Source organism: Homarus americanus, unplaced genomic scaffold, assembly GCF_018991925.1.
Source record: "Homarus americanus isolate GMGI-L3 unplaced genomic scaffold, GMGI_Hamer_2.0 scaffold45562, whole genome shotgun sequence".
Classification (NCBI taxonomy): Eukaryota; Metazoa; Arthropoda; class Malacostraca; order Decapoda; family Nephropidae; genus Homarus; species Homarus americanus.
In genome coordinates this window covers 12,320,722-12,337,760 of record NW_024744839.1, presented here as the reverse complement: position 1 = coordinate 12,337,760, position 17,039 = coordinate 12,320,722, and positions in this window count along the sequence as shown.

Sequence of the window (17,039 nt, the reverse complement as noted above, 5' to 3'; positions counted from 1 at the left end):
CAGTCCTAGACTCTGTTATATTTCACACAAAGCCTGTTCAACGAGCTTATGGTCCCCGTGAACCTCTAATGGGGACTACCCGTTGAACAGTTTTGTTTGAAATATAACAGAGTCTAGGACTGCTTTTAGTGTCCTGGTGGCCCAGAGGTAACGTTCCCCGGTTACAGTCATAGGATCGTGGGTTTGAATCCTGGCGGGGTGAGGTGTTGATTATATGTAGAAGGTTGCGTGCTTTATTGGGCTAATGAAATATATATGGATCCTCGTGTTTCGAAGCCAGATTTGGTAAAACATTACTCTGATCACCTAAGAGGCACGGGTAGTCCCCATTAGAGGTTCACAGCGCCATAAGCTCGTTGAACAGGCTTTGTGTGAAATATAACTGAGTCTAGGACTGCTTTTAGTGTCCTGGTGGCCCAGAGGTAACATTCCCTGGTCACAGTCATAGGATCGTGGGTTCGAATCCTGGCGGGGTGAGGAGTTGATTATATATATATATATATATATATATATATATATATATATATATATATATATATATATATATATATATATATATATATAACAAAGAAGTCTGTCTGTGTGTCTACACGAGAATCTCGGAAACTACTTTACCGATTTGTAGTGATTATGTTATATGTAGTAAAGATTGATGTTGTAATATGTAGTGATGATGGGTGGTGTTATATAAGGAGTGTTTAATTTTGTGGGTCTTATCAATAGCACTCTGTTTGGCACAGCGACTGCAGGTGATGTAGCTAAGTTAGGGGGTCGCATGAACATTGAACTAATCGACAGCATCGTGGATGCAGGATTAGGGCGTGTGGATGCAAAGCTTGTGCCTGTTAAGACTCTTCTTGAAGCATTGCAGAATGCCAAGTTGACGTATCATTTAACTCCAATTTTCAAGGATCATGAGATAGAATACTATTATCCTCTGTTGGAGTCAACTTTCACGTACAATGCTATCCTTATCCACATACCTATGCTAAAGAAGCATAAATTTAATGCATGGCTTTTAATCCTTCCCTTGGTATGTAAATGACACACTGTATACTCTGGATAGGCCAAAAGAACTTTTGCTTGTAGATGAAAAATATTCCTTGTTAGCATTAAATGATCCTAGGGTATTATCGCGGTGTAAGTCGTCATATTTACATTTACACATATGTCCAGCCTATGTCTTCACATTATTCCTGCTGCAGAAGGGATATGTGAATTGGCCGTCATACAAACTAATGTATGCACAGCGCTCACACAATGTAGCTATAGGCCAGTTAGTGTAAAAACTGTGTTTCATGCTCATCTGCATATTGTGCAGTACCTTTTCTTTCCAAATTAGACTACTGTCATTTTAAATGCCACGATGTTGGTAAGCAGTTAGTTGTGAAAGATTGTTATAAGGCTCCGGATTACTGTGAAATAACTTGTAGTTCATTTGAGACCTTGCCTACTCATCAGCATTTTGATTTAAAAGTAAATCTAACTTCGGATTTGATTCTCTTGTTTCAAGTAATGAACTTCACTATTAGTGACCTTAATTGACAGTTATGTCCTACTTGAAAGAGTCACAATTTGCTGATTTGAGTGATCAACTGCTATTTTATTTTTCACAGGGATTTGCAATACCAAGTTTAACTATTCCCACTATTGTGTTAATTCTGGCAGTGATTTTTTTTTTTTGCTATTATAAGTCAGTATCTTCCAAACTGAACATTGTACACAATACTAACCTGTAAGTCACTTAAGTCTAGGACCCCAGTAGTTGATGAAAACCTACGGTTTCAGAGTCCCCAGCTTAGTATCTACATATTTGTTTGTAACATGGTTAGGTTTATCTATAGGATGTATTCTGCGAGTTTAGTTTAGTCCTCGCGGAGCTTGGAAGGTAGGTGACCGAGCGATGTAATGGCCCCTGTTTCATCAACAGAAAGATTATATAAATGGGTTAATTACATTTTGATTTATATACATAATCATCCCCTGTAACTTTCCACTAGCTATGAGGAGTCATCTTGATGGCATCTGGTCGGCACCCTTCCTTATAAGGTGTGGCCAGAGACAGCTTAGGTCAGCATTTGAAAGGGCTGGGCGATCGGGGCACTGACGTCCTGAGGCCCCACTCTCCCTCAACGCCTCACATAGAAAGGACGTCTTTAAGCAGGTCTATTTACATAGCCTCCGTCCTTCCCTTAACACTCAAAGCTAAGAACCATATACAGTATACAACGGTTTGAGGATCTGGCAGAGCTCTACAGTTTCAGCGAGTCTATGAAATGTCTTCACTTCATGAGCCTGTTCGAGGGAAAGCCACTGGAAATCCTGCATCGTATCAGCAGTAATGAGAAGACATGTAACGTGATGAAGTCAGCTCTTCTTAAGGCTTATGGATTAAATGTAGACCAAGCAAGATCCCAGTTTCTTGGTGCTACGATGCAGGACATGGAGACCGCTACTCAGTTTGAGGCCCTTCTCATTGCTTATTTAAGCCAGTGGATCAGCATGGACGAAACGCCAGGTACCAAAGAGGGAATGAAGAATTTTATGTTATGCAATCGATTTGAAAATTCTTGCCAGTCCGAGCTCATCTCCCAGTTCAAGATTCACAAGGCGAGGACCCTTAGTCAGATGGCTGAAAAATCAGACGCTCACTTTTCTGCATATGGCTACCAAACAAGGAAAGAGTGGCGAGGTATGAAACCAATAGCACTTCCCCAGTACAAAGATCAGTCACAGCAAGGAAACCAGCATCTTTATCGCCAACAACATCCGTTATATCAGACTTACAAGAGGGACCAGACTAAATGGTGTTCAGGGTTTAATCACAGTGATATCCGACAATAGAAAACTGCCTCCATTGCATTCCACCACAACGAGGATCCTGAACCACTTTAGAAGTTACAACCCCCACCTCAGGATGATTCGAAACAGATGCATCACAAGTTTTGACTAGCAGCCGCCTCCACACACTCTTGTCACTGGCACGTCAAATTCCTTATCCAGCCTGGGTATGTAGAACACCAAGCAGTCAGTGTTATTGGGGACAACAAATCCTCGGGCTGCGTGGTGAAGAAGACTTTGGTACTAAACCATCAGTTCACCGGTGGGCAGATTCACGTCAAGATGATTGACGGATCTATCACAACTGTGCCTGAAGCAAGAGTGCACGTGAAATCCCATTCTTCACTGGTTGGATTAATGCAGCAGTTATGTCCGAGACTATTTCTGAAGTGCTAATTGGGAAAATTGAAGGGGTTAGGAGTAGCTGCTTCATGGATGCGACCACCCAGACTTCTGCTGCCGCCGTAACCCGGCAGGCGGCTCGAACACAACCACATGCCATTCCACTGGTCGTTACGGCACCTTTCGATCTCATGGACAGTCAAGACGTACTGAAAGAACAAGAGGCAGACCCCACGTTCAATACGGTACGAAGGAACTTACTGCAGGGACAGTCAGAAATTCTTATGGCAACCGAACAAGATTTGTCAGGAAAAGGGGCCGTTTGTATCGTGAGTTTGTGACACCACACCAGGAGGAACGCCTACAGTTTGTGGTTCCCGCTAAATACCGTAAGGAAGTGTTTAAGATGGGTCACTGTGCTGGTCTCGGCGTTCACACGGGGTACAACAAAAATCTTGATTGCATACAGGCCGTACTTTTCTGGCCTGGCATGGGGAAGGAGGTAGAGAGACTGGTGCATTCGTGAGATATCTGCCAGAAAACTAGTGATCGTGGACGAGTGAGACCCAATCCGTTACAGCCTCTGCCAGTAATTTATGAGCCTTTTGAGAGAGTTGCCGTTGACCTTGTGGGGCCCATTAACCCTATGGCAAGTGACGGGTCAAAGTATATCCTCACACTCAATGACTTCAGCACGAGGTGGGCAGAAGCCGTACCGCTGAAGAATATCGAGGCTGTAGCCGTTGCCGAAGTAATGATGGGAGTATTCTGCAGAACTGACATTCCCAAACAAGTGCTAAGTGACAGAGGTAGTCAGTTTACCTCCACCATGATGGAGGAAGTATTCCGTCTGCTATCGGTAAAAGGACTACGCACATCACCTTACCACCCGAGTTGCAACGGACTGTGCGAGTGATTCAATGGGACGCTAAAGAAAATGCTGAATAAGATGGCAGCTGAGCAATCAAAGGAATGGCCTCGCTACGTTGCTCCCTTGCTTTTAGCGTATCATGAGGTTCCGCAGAGTTCCCTTAAGTTTTCCCCATTCGAATTGTTGTATGGGAGAACTGTTCGAGGACCCTTGCATATATTGCGTGAATTGTGGGATGACAAGCAGCCTGACCTAGAAGAAAAACCACTTCCGCCTATGTCATTGACCTCTCTGACCGTCTTCAAGCTACATGTGAGTTGGCCAAACAAGAGCTTCGAACAGTTGAACGTTTGGGACAAATGCCTGGTCTTACTCCCCACTGTGCACAACAATCTTCTGGCGCGGTGGAAGGGCCCTTACGACACTATCCAACGTGTATCTGACTACAATTATATTATTCAAGTAGGAAATCATCGGAAAAGATTTCTCATAAATATGATAAAAAGATACTACTCCAGTGAAGAAGGGGGTGTGGCTATTGCATGGAAATATATTCCAGAATATTACCCGCAGGATTATCCATCCTTAGGAGTACCTGGATTCTGTGAATGGTCACCTGAACAACAGCAGTACCTAGAAACAGTGAGGGGTCACTACTGCCCGGATAACTCCATCATTTGTGCAGCCACCATGGTCCCTACCAGTGACGACGAACACGAACTTATCACTGTACAAGCCCAGCAGGTGGCGACAGTTGATAATTATAACCCTGGGGAAAAATCTCTGTGACCGGGAAAAAGAACAAGTTATGACCCATCCATACCGATTTTCAGATTTTTTCGGACAAGCCTAAAGTTTTCTTGGTTGATATTCATACCATACAATTAATTAGTTCAACACCTGTACGGGTAAAACTATACATCATTCCTCAGAGACTCGTGGAGACGGTCAAGCTGAAAATTGGACAGATGGAAGCAGCAGGCATAATTGAGAAGTCCTCATCATCGTATTGCAGTCTCCTCGTAGTAGTCCAGAAAAAGATGGAGGTGTGAGAATTTGTGGTGATTACCGGCAGGTGAATGCTGTCACCAAGGCGGATGCAGAGCCGATGTGTGACCAGAGGGTTGTATTCTCCAGACTATCCGGCTCAAAGGCATTCTCCAAATTAGATCTAACAAAAGTTTTTTTTCCAAATCCCTCTTCATCCAGACAGCCGACCAATCACAGCTTTCAGCACTCCTAATGGGTTGTACCAATACTGTATACAGTTCTCCCTTTTGGCCTCGTTAATAGTCCTGCTGTTTTCAACAGAGCAATGTGGAAGGTCCTGCATGATGTTCGCGGAGTGGAAGTCTTCGTGGATGATATCCTTATTCACACTGCCACAGTTGAAGAGCATATCATTATCCTTGCACAAGTATTTTTGAGGCTTCAAGATTTCAACCTTATCGTTAAGCCCTGCAAATGCGAGATAGGCCGAGATCACGCACAATTTTTGGGCACTCTGTAGGAGGAGGTAGATGCAGTTGCCAGCGAGACAAGATCAAGAAGGTTCAGGACGCTTAGAGGCCCATCACGAAAAAGCAAGTAAGATCCTTCCTGGGCCTTGCCGGATACTACAGGGATTTCATCCCAAACTTCGCAGTGATCGCGCTACCACTCTACGAACTTTTGAAAAACGTGCACCAAACAAATTCCAATGGACTTCTCACCACGAAGATTCATTCACCACCTTGAAAAATCTGCTATGTAAACAACCATTTCTTCAGTTGCCTAATTTTGATAAACCTTTCATTCTCAGAACAGACGCTTCTCTGGGTGGGATCGGAGCTGTACTTCAAAAAGAAAACGAACGAGGTCGAGGTATATCCTGTGGCATACCATAGCAGAAAACTAAATCCCGCAGAGAAGAATTACAGCTCGGTTGAAAAGAAATTATTAACCGTAAGGGAAGGTATGAAAAAATACTATTTCTATTTATATAGAGGAAAATTTTCCTTAGAAAAAGATCACATGCCCTTAACAATCCTCCACACCTCTAGAAACTCAGATGCCAAATTAACACGGTGGGCGTTGTACCTCCAACAATTCAATTTCCGTATCATCATTGGGTATGACTTTGGTTGGGAGATTGGTATCCCCGCATCCCCTGAGCAACGCTCTTGTGCATTATGCAGAAGACCCGACAGCCGCACCCTTATCCACTACCTCCAAAGATGTCCCCACACACAACGCTTCCGTGACGCCTGCTGGACCACCACTCCACGGCTCCCTGACGGAGACACGATGACCCTCCCCATACTGGCCAGATATTTTGTAAATAACATTGATTATGTGTTAAAGGAATATCCTTCCTTCCTTAGGCTTTAGCAAGCCCCTTTATAATATTTATACTGTATATACTTGTCACACTTGCCAGATGCTTCTGGTGTCATTGTACAGGGGTACCTAGTGGCAGCACTAGGATCCCGCTTCCTCTATCAAGGAATAAACAATTGAAATTGAAATTGATTTCAATTTCACGATTCGATATATCAAAGGAAGTGCAAATGTCGGAGCTGATCTTCTTTCTAGACTAATGTTAGAGGATTCAGATTAATCAGTAGATGAGCCAACGTCGGAAATAGGGCCATAGAATTGTGAAATTCCTTTCCTAAAGAAAAATTTATTTTAGCAGGGGCGAATGTCATGCCATGACTATGGACCAGCTGGCTAAAGACTCATTGGCTTGTTCAAGCAGCAATTGCTGGCGTCAATCAACGTCACAGTGAGTCATAACCGGATTGTCAATGAGACGGGACTACGAGGTGATGCGACGGAGGTGAGCTAATAGCCGCGAACCATCACACTTGCTGCCGTGACCTGTGTGTGCTATGGGAGTTTTGCCGTGACCTGTGTGTGCTGTGGAGTCCTGGTGTGAGCTGTGAGTGTTGTAGGAGTCCTGCCCTGAGCTGTGTGTCTGCTGTGGGAGTACTGCCGTGAGCCATGTGCTGTGGGAGTCCTGCCGTGAACCGTGTGCTGTGGGAGTACTGCCGCGAGCCGTGTGTGAGTGATGTGGGAATACTGCCGTGAGCCGTGTGCTGTGGGAGTACTGCTGTGAGCTGTGTGCTGTGGGTACTGCCGTGAGCCGTGTGTGTGGTCGTGCCTTGAACCGTGTGCTGTGGGAGTACTGCCATGGCCGTGTGCTGTGGGAGTCCTGTAGAGCTGTGTGTGTTATGGGAGCCCTTCCGTAGTGTGTGCTGTGGGAGTACTGCCGTGAGTCGTGTGCTGTGGGAGTCCTGCGTGAGCTGTAGGTGATGTGGGGAATACTGCCGTGGAGTCGTGTGCTGTGGGGAGTACTGCCGTGAGTCGTGTGTACTGCCGCAGGCCATGTGTGTGGGGAGTACTGCCGTGAGCTGTGTGTGCTGTGGAGTCCTGCCGTGAGCTGTGTGTTGTGGAGTCCTGCCGTGAGCTGTGTGTGTCCTGTGGGGGTACTGCGTGGGCCGTGTGCTGTAGGGAGTACTGCTGTGGCTGTGTGCTGTAGGAGGTACTACGTGAGCCGTGTGCTGTGGTAGTCGTGCCTTGAACCGTGTGCTGTGGGGAGTACTGCCATGAGCCGTGTGTGTGGGAGTCCTGCCGTGAGCTGTGTGTGTTATGGGAGTCCTTCCGTGGCTGTGTGTGTGTGCTGTGGGAGTACTGCCGTGAGTCGTGTACTGTAAGGAGTCCTGCCGTGAGCTGTGTGTGAGTGATGTGGGAATACTGCCGTGAGTCGTGTGCTGTGGGAGTACTGCCGTGAGTCGTGTACTGTGGGAGTCCTGCCATGAGGTGTGTGTGTGGTGGGAGTCTTCCGTAAGCTGTGTGTGTATGCTGTGGGAGTACTGCCGTGGTCGTGTGCTGTGGGGTCCTGCCATGAGCTGTGTGTGAGTGATGTGGGAATACTGCCGTGAGTCGTGTGCTGTGGGAGTACTGCTGAGGCTGTGTGCTGTAGGAGTACTGCCGTGTAGCGTGTGCTGTGGTAGTCGTGCCTTTGACCATGAGCCGTGTGCTGTGGAGTCCTGCCGTGGTAGTCCTTCCGTAAGCTGTGTGTGTGCTGTGGGAGTGCTGCCGTGAGTCGTGTGTAGAGTCCTGCCATGAGTGTGTGTGGTGATTGTGTGACTACTGCCGTGAGTCGTGTGCTGTGGGAGTGCGGCCGTGCGTCGTGGGAGTACTGCCATCAGGCCGTGTGCTGTGGTAGTCGTGCAGCCAGACCGTGTGCTGTGTGGTGAGTACTGCCATGGGCCAAAGCCAATGTGGGGAGTCACTGCCGTGAGCTGTATTAATGTTATGGGAGTCTTCCGTAAGCTGTTATTGTGTGTGCTGTGGGGAATTACTGCTGCGTGGAGTCGTGTGCTGTGAGGTCACCTCCACTTGAGCTGTGTGTTGTGAGTGGGAGCCCTTCCATCAAGCTGTGTCTGTGTGGGAGTACTGCCCGTGAGTCGTGTGCTTTGGGAATGCTGCCGTGGGTCGTCTCGATGCTGTGGGAATTACTTTGCCGTGGAGTCGTGTGCTGTGGAGTCCTGCCATGAGCTGTATTATTAATAGTGGGAGTCCTTCCGTAAGCTGTGTGTGTGTGCTGTGGGAGTACTGCCATGAGTCGTGTGCTCTGGGAGTACTGCCGTGAGTCGTGTGCTCTGGGAATCCTGCCGTGAGCCGTGTGCTGTAGGAGTACTGCCGTGAGCCGTGTGCTGTGGGAGTCCTGCCGTTAACCGTGTGCTGTCGGAGTACTGCCGTGCCTCACACAAGTGTTGTGTGTTTTAATTATCAAATAGTTAAGTCCACCCTTATACGTTGTTAATACCAACCCTATTATTCTAATGGAAATAGCATAACAAGGTTTACATAAATTTTTAAGGCTAAATCTAATACTCTAATCAGTTATTTAGCTCGTAATGCGACAAATAGACTGATCACAAGTACATAGGCTGGCAATTACACCGTGGGCAGAGCTTCCGACGACAACACTCGGGTGCAAGACAGCAAATTACCTTTTCCACCAATTCACACCTCCAAATTACCAGAACACAAATACAAAACACAATAACACACTTCCTCATGGCACATCAACAACCAAGAAATTTCAGCTTAAAAGCACACAACTTTTAAAGATCCATTCGAACAAAGGGTTTTCTTCTCTTCAAGGAAAATCTAGTAGCCGGAGCAGCTACTGTAATGCTGTCATCCCTTACACACTCTCTCTCATCAGGCTCTGATTCCGAGGACGAATCACTACATGGAACCTGGACTTCATTTACCTAAACAAACATATCCATATTTACAAAGCTTTTCAATTTCTCGGCTGCTTGTTTGATTATCACGGTCTCATCTGAAGAGTTGGTTAATTCATACACTGCACCATCGCGTATGAAACCCGTTGCTATATATGGGCCCTTCCACTTTGCATTCAAAATCCTACTGTTATCTGGGATGGGAACTTCATTCCTCACCCAAACAGTTTCCCCTAGTTGTACTGTTTGATTGACCTATCCCGGCTCGCTATGAACCGGAATTCTCTCAACATTCGCGTAGAAGTTTCTGTAATCAACCTGTGAGCCTCTCTCAACCCTTCGCTACTCTCATTCTCTATTGCTGGTAAATCAATGCCCTCCTGTCTCTGTGCATGTCTGGAAAAGAACGCAAAATAAGATTGTACTCTGGTCGTGGTATGCACAGCGGTATTCAAAGCATATTGCGTAGGGCCCAAGAATCTCGGCCAATGTCGCGGATTATCTTCGCACTTAGTTGCAAGAATGTTCTTAAAGGTTCGGTGCATTCTCTCAGTGATACTGTTACCTCTGGGGGTGGTAAGGCAAGGTAAAATACATCATAGTGTTAGTTACTCGACAGAGTTCCCTGAACTGAACGGCAGTGAATTCCCCTCCATTATCACCAATCACCACTTTACGACTACTGAAAACATTAATGAATTTCTCAAATTCACGGGTAACTTCTTGAGTTGTCATGGTGACTGTTAACACATATAGAAAATCATTGATCCGCGTACACATGTTTGTCAGGTCACCAGAAACACGTTCTAGTGGTTTGGTAACTACTGGCAACTCTTGCCATCATTGGGCGAGCCCCTTAGTCCCCTTGAATCTCTGACAAACCTCACATGATGCTACAAAGTCAACACAATCTTTCCGTTAGTTAGGCCAATAAAAAAGGAAACAGGGTTTCAACTCGGGCTATGGTCTTCCAGCGTCCTAAGTGACAGGATTTGGCACTGTCATGTACAGTACTAACTCTAGCGCTGCTTCACGTAAATGCATTTGTTCTTTCACTAGATATAATACCCCATTTACTCCTTCAAAATTATCAATTGTGGACTTCGTTTACTTATGTTGTGGTACCTTACTTCCTTCTAAATGCTGTTTTAACTCTTGCCTACTTGGCTCTTTCTGTTTTTCTAAACCAAACTCGGCCTCTGTGAAACCCTCTAGTCTGGGAAATTGAGCGGTTATATGGCCCTGAAGAACTCTTCGAAATGCATCTGCTACGACATTTGCTTTACCGAGTTTGTACTCAATGTTAAAGACATAATATCTCATTTCTAATATCTAACCTGCTTCTTTGCTGACTTTTGATTTTCAATTTAAAGACTGACGTTAAAGGCTGGTGGTTGGTCTTAATAGTAAACTGCATACCCTATAGAAAATGATGGAAAAATCTGCAATGCTTCCTTATCGGTGGTGGAATAACGAGTTTCTGCTGGTTTTAATTTTCTCGAAAAATAACCTACAGGTCTCAAGGAACCATCTTCCTGCAGCTGGTTATGGGAAGCGACCACACAAAACTTGCTGACATCACTGGATATAAAGCTAGCGCTTGCTTTTAACTTCTCAATTGCTTCCTGACACTCAGCGGTCCACAAAATAATCAACATTTTGCTTTGTTAGCTCGGTGATGGGATAAGCTACTCTGGCAAAAATGGGAACATGTTTACCGTAAAATCCACACATGCCCCAAAACTGGCGGACTTGCACTCGGTCACAGCTTGGACAATTTCTGGGTAAGGCTCAGTGCCTCTCTCTGAAACGACATATCCTAAGAACTTAACTTGCTTAAGGCCAAACTGACATTTAGATAAATTTCATTTAATACCCATCTCCGCAAATCTATCAAACACGCTGGCTAGTCTTTCCAACAAGATTGAGAAATCATTAGCCCACGCTATTACATAAGAACATAAGAACATAAGAAAGTGGGATACTGCAGGAGGCCGACTGGCCCATACAGGGCAGATCCCTTTCACACCCATCCCAGCACTTCCATGTGCCTATCCAACTTCGTCTTGAAGCTCCCTAGCGTCCCCGATCCTACTATAGCACTCGGTAGCCTGTTCCACATATCCACAACTCTATTACCAAACCAGTGCTTGCCTATATCCTTTCTGAATCGGAATTTATCTAATTTAAAGCCATTTGTTCTAGTTATTTCGTTATTACTGAGCTTCAGAACATCTTCCATTTTACCCTTGTTAATCCCACTTACCCACTTGTACACCTCTATCATATCTCCCCTAACTCTACGCCTCTCTAATGAATGTAAGCCTAAGCTTTTCAGTCTTTCTTCATATGGAAGGTTTCTTATATTATGGATCATTTTTGTCATTCTTCTTTGTACTCTCTCCAAAGAATCTATGTCCATTCTATAATAAGGACACCAGAACTGAACCGCATAATCCACGTGTGGCCTCACTAATGCTAGGTAAAGTTTCAAGATAACGTCAGCAGTTCTGTTACTCACACTCCTAGATATGAACCCAAGAATCCTGTTTGCCTTGTTGCGAACGCTAATACATTGTTTTCTAGGTTTCAAGTCGTTGCTAACAAATACACCTAGATCTTTTTCACAATCTGAGTTTTCTATTTCCGTGTTACCTAGTTTATACTTAACGTTTGTATTCGTCTTCCCTATCTGTAGTACCTTGCATTTATCAGTATTAAAATTCATTTGCCAGTCCACTGACCACTCATGTAAGGTATCTAGATCTCTTTGAAGGTGTTCAAAGTCACTGTCTGAATTCATCGAGATAGTTCCCTGCCCAGTCTTCGACTGCTAATGGAGCTAGTACTCTGTTTACTTCTCTAGTGAAATTGGCAAGACTGGTTGAACCCCCAAAATGTAGATGTGTAAACCTCAATAGATTATACCCATCACTAAAGGTAGTTAGGTTTTGATTACTGTCGTTTGGAATTACCTGATAGTTCGCATCCTTCAAATCTAGTGTGGCATAATACATATTTCCCACCGCCTTCTCTACTAACTCACTAATTTGTGGCAATGGTTGTATGTCGATTTTCAAATGCTTATTGACAACTCGAAAATCTAGGCACATACTCTTTGAGCCAATGGGTTTGGTTACCAGACCAATGGGAATAACCAGGCGGCAGTCGATGGTTCACTAAAGTTCCAATCCCTCATGTCTACAATTATCTCTTTAATTACATTTTTAGCCCTCTCTGAGTCTTGATTTTGTAGTCCCCTGACAGGACTTTTATTGGCTAGTTGAAAGTTAATGGGCCGACCGGCAATTGACCCTAATTTGTGTGATCCTAAAACAAACAAGGAATTGTGAGCTAGAATCACTTTTCTTAACCGCCTCTGCATATTTTTGTTTAAGTGGGGCCACTGCTGTTTTCTAATCAATTCACTCATCTTTTCTTGTTTCGTGACTCCACCTTTTACTTCCTCACATTCCGGTATCATGCTATTAGAAATCTCCAGAATATGTCTGACATTATTTGCTAGACTATGGGGATTCCCATCACAAATTACACAGGAAATTGGTGGTACTCTTTCATTATCACATAGAAGTACTCTTAACTTGTTCGAGGATCTCCTTTCCCCTTCTGTTTAACTGACTAGGTGATGAGGTGCACATAGGGATATTTCAAATGATGTCTACTTTCCCCAATTCGTCATAGACATGCTGAATATGACCGAAGTCGCTTCCCTTAGCATCTAAATATGAAATCGTTTCGTATGGGATTAACTCGTATTCACCTATTGCAGTGCCCAATCGCAAATACACTGGCTTTTATGCACCATTACTTATAGGCAAATATACGAGTATGCATGAATCAGGCTGTACTCTGTCACACTTATCAGGCTGTTGATTGAAATTTCTATGTGTAAATCTGGCACTCAGAATTTGACTTTTCATTTTTATTGCTATGATTTGTGAACTGTGGCATGTTACTTTGGTGGACAAGGTAAGCCAGATTTTGATGTTAATTTATTGACACGTTTGATTCATTTCACGTGTTCCCTCATCAACACACTCTTACTTACTGTACATGTGAATGGCCTGCCCAAATGAAAATTTTCTTTCTCCATTCCCATGTTGCTCTAAATCTGCCCAGAAGCTCTGCTCCTAACAATGTCTCTTCATCGAGGTAGCTATCATCAACAACAATAGCTTGATGTCTGACTTTCAACTATGGGTATACCTGCATTGTTATTACTACTTTACCCTTGACTTTTAACTCATCTCCCATAACACCCCGATATCTATGTATACAAGGTTTAACGGGTTTTACACTCAAGGTAATCACAAAACTGTCCTTAATCACGGTGGCTTCACTACCTGTATCAACTACAACAAGACAGATACGTCCACTCACATATAACCAGATATAGGGGGAAACACTTGAAGGAAGTTTTTCATGTCAATAATGTGAATATGACCCACGACCTAAGCGTCCGGGGACCGTTGACTGTATCTCCGACAGCTCACCTGTAAACAATCCCAACATGAACGTGGAGGAGGGTTTAAGGGGCAAGTATTTGAATATTGATCCCTTGACCGACAATACTGACAATAAGTTCAGGTCGCTTGCCAACTGTCGCACGAGAATTTTCATTTGGTACTTAAGAACATAAGAGCATAAGAATGGAGGAAACTGCAGCGGGCCTATTGGCCCATACTGGGCAGTCCCATTTACACCCAGCCCCTATTTCTCATATATCCATCAAACCTATGTTTGAAGCTATCCAGCGTATTCGAGTAAATGAGGATGTTTGGTAACTTGTTCCATTCATCCACTACTCTGTTTCCAAACCAGTGTTTACCTATTTCGCGCCTAAATAAATTTTTTTTAAATTTAAAACCATTGGTACGAGTTCGCCTCTGGTTGGATAATTTGAGTACCTTTGTAATTATCACCTTTGTTTCGCTCTGACTTCCATTTATACACTTCTATCATATCGCCCCTCACTCTACGTCTCTCAGGGAGTACTAAGAAAGATGCTTTAACCTGTCTCTGTACTCAAGGTTCCTAATGCCCGGGATTAGTCTTGTCATTCTCCTCTGAATTCCATCTAGGGATTCTATATCCATTCTGTAGTGCGGTGACCGGAACTGAAGTGCGTAATCCAAATAAGATCTCACAAGAGCAGGATATAATTTGAGGATGATCTCGCTAATCTTGTAACCAACACTCCTTTGTATGAACCCAGGTACTTTATTAGCCTTGTTTAGAGCAAGTACACATTGTTTACTTGGCTTAAGAGTTCCTACTTATCATTACTTCTAAATCTCTCTCGCAGTCGGATTTTTATATAACATCGTGTTCATCTGGTATCTCAGTTTTCTGTTTACATCTCCTAGACTAAGTACTTTATATTTGTCCACAATGAATTTCATCTGCCATTTTTAAGACCATTCGAAAAATTTGTTTAAATTTTCATGTAGTTTTGCAGAGTCCTCGTCAGATTTAATTACAAGCCCTACTTTAGTGTCATCAGCAAATTTACTTATGTTGCAGTCTACGTCGATATTTATGTCGTTTATGTATGTCATAAATAATAAAATAATAATGGTCCAAGTACTGAGCCTTGGGGTACTTCACTAGTGACGTTACTCAAATCGGATTTAGTGCCGTTAATGCTCACTCGCTGTTTCCTGTCCTGTGACCACGCCCTTATCCATTTAAGAATATCTCCTCGAATGCCATGAGCCTCTACTTTTCTTGGTCGTGCCCATCGTCCACTGATTCGAAAACAGCTGAAAGAATATCAATAGATTAGTTAGACATGAACGCCCACTTGTGAAGCCATGTTGGGAATTATTGATCAACTTATGCTTCTCCAGGTGATCTCGAATAAAGTTTAAAATTATTGCTTCGCGTAATTTGCCTACAGTTGATATTAAACTGATTGGACGGTAGTTAGAGGATAGCGATCTATCTCCCATCTTGAAAATCGGTATTACATTAGATATTCCCCACGATTCTGGTACTACAGGACACCCGCTTTTAAGGACATGTTAAACAAATTTACTAAGGGCATACTAGGCTCTTCCTTACATTCCTGTAATACTGTGGCAAATATTTCAACGGGACCTGGTGATTTATTAGGCTTTAGCTTGTCTATTTGCTTACTAACCTCGTTACTAGTCACTACTATCTCGCTGTACTTATAGGGCGGGCGGGTCGTGTTGCGTCTCTGTAACAAAGCGTGTTCGGCATCCGGGCCTTCGATGTAGAGCGGCAGAAATTGGACAGTGATTACATAAGTTCGTCAAGATCGTCTTAGTGAGGTGAAAGTGTAAATCGATGTCGGACTTTTCATGCTAGACACGATTGTATTTTTGAAAACTCAATTTCCACCGAGTTGGAGGTACAGCCAGGGTCACAGGCCTATAACCACACAATCACTGCCACATGACAAAGCTTTTATTTTATTTTATTTTTTAGGGTGTTGTGGTCACGGCTGTGATAAAGGCCAACCAGGGAGTGTAGTACTGTGCCTTCAGTTAAATCAGTTCATAGTTGTCATCAGTGAATGCAGAAGAGACTATAATAACTTAAAGTGAATACATATTGGCAATCGAGCTGGTAAGGACAACTGCCAGCCTATTCGTGTCATAGGTGCCACAGAGACTTTAAATTTTATTTTGTTTGTGTGCTTGCTCAAGGACTGAATCTGTGTTTATAATACACCACTCACAGGGAGATACAGTGTACACAGTGATAGTTCATAGTGTCATCAGTGACCGCTGAAGTTGTAAATAACTTAAAGTGAGCGCTCACTAGCAAGCAAGCTGGAAAGGCACCGTGCCAGCTGAAACCAAGTCGTGTCATAGGTGCCACAGAGACTTTAAATTTTATTTTATGTTGATTGTGTGCTTGCTCAAGGACTGAAACTGTGCCTACAATACACCATTCACAGGGAGATACAGTGTACGCAGTCGCAGACGACAACTCCATAGGCAACAGAGAGTAGCTAAGTACTTTTTTCTCTCTTTATTTTCTTTGAAATAGGTGTAGATCTATACACAGTCTACACCCCCCCCACAACAACAACAACCATGAGTTTGGTATGTGATTACTGCAGGGAGACGTCGGATATGGAGGATGCAGGCCTAACTAATGCAACGTCTAGGAAGTTACTAACTGCCGTAAAGCTTGATGGCTGTTGCTGGTATTGCCCTGGCTGCATAGTCAAGGTGAATGAAGCGATTGCAATCCATAAGGGAACGAGTTCTCTAGGGACGAAAATAGATGAAGCAGGAGCCCTGCTGGTTGACAAACTGGAGCAAGTTGAGAAAGAGATCCTTGCTAAGACTGAGGAAGTAGCTAATAGAATGGAGGTGGTTGCTAAGAGGAGCTATGCGGACGTATTAGGAGGGCCACGGGTGGGGGGGGCGGAGAGTAATGCAGAATCAGTACAGGTTCTACAGCAGATTGGGACTCTGAAAAAGTGTGTCGAAGAAATGAAAATTAACGGACCTACTGTTAGGGGAGAGGAGGAACACCAGGAACGGCTCCAGCGCAGGAACAATGTAATAGTTTTTGGAGTCCCAGAGAGCCAGGCAGAGGGAACTGTGAGTAAGGAAACACACGACAAGGTGCTGTTTCAAAATATTTGCACAGAGGTTCTGAAGATTCCAGCAACCCCTCAGGATGTGAGGAGACTGGGACAAAGCGCCTCTCCCCATTCGGGAGAAGATGGCCGCGGGCAC